The 317-nt window shown below is 31.9% G+C and overlaps 1 protein-coding gene across 1 annotated transcript in view; it reads left to right on the top strand.

Moving 5' to 3' along the window:
* slc6a5 (solute carrier family 6 member 5) overlaps positions 1-317 on the top strand; it is a 27734-nt gene that overhangs the window by 11727 nt on the left and 15690 nt on the right.

Genomic DNA, 317 nt, shown 5'->3' with positions numbered 1-317 from the left:
CCTGGGGTCCTACAATCTTTTCTTTGACAATACTCATTATGACAGTACATTACACACACAGACATACATTTGAAAATACAAATCATAAGCAAATCTTACAGTTAACGCAATTAATACAAGAAATGAAACAAAAGACACTACTCCGAATAGATGAATCTATTTTCAGAAATACGATAACAAAAGCCCTATACCAAACTAATTTTATATGAAATATTTAATTCCTTTGAAATAAATATGTCTTAAGGGATTTTTGAGAGCCATACTGAGTGTTCTGTTTGATAGTTTTTGGGAGAGAGTTCCATTCCCACATTGCTCTG

The sequence above is a fragment of the Etheostoma spectabile genome, chromosome 1 (assembly GCF_008692095.1).
Source record: "Etheostoma spectabile isolate EspeVRDwgs_2016 chromosome 1, UIUC_Espe_1.0, whole genome shotgun sequence".
NCBI classification, from domain to species: Eukaryota; Metazoa; Chordata; class Actinopteri; order Perciformes; family Percidae; genus Etheostoma; species Etheostoma spectabile.
The sequence above is the reverse complement of the archived record's forward strand: the minus strand, read 5'-3'. Positions and strand labels throughout refer to the sequence as shown.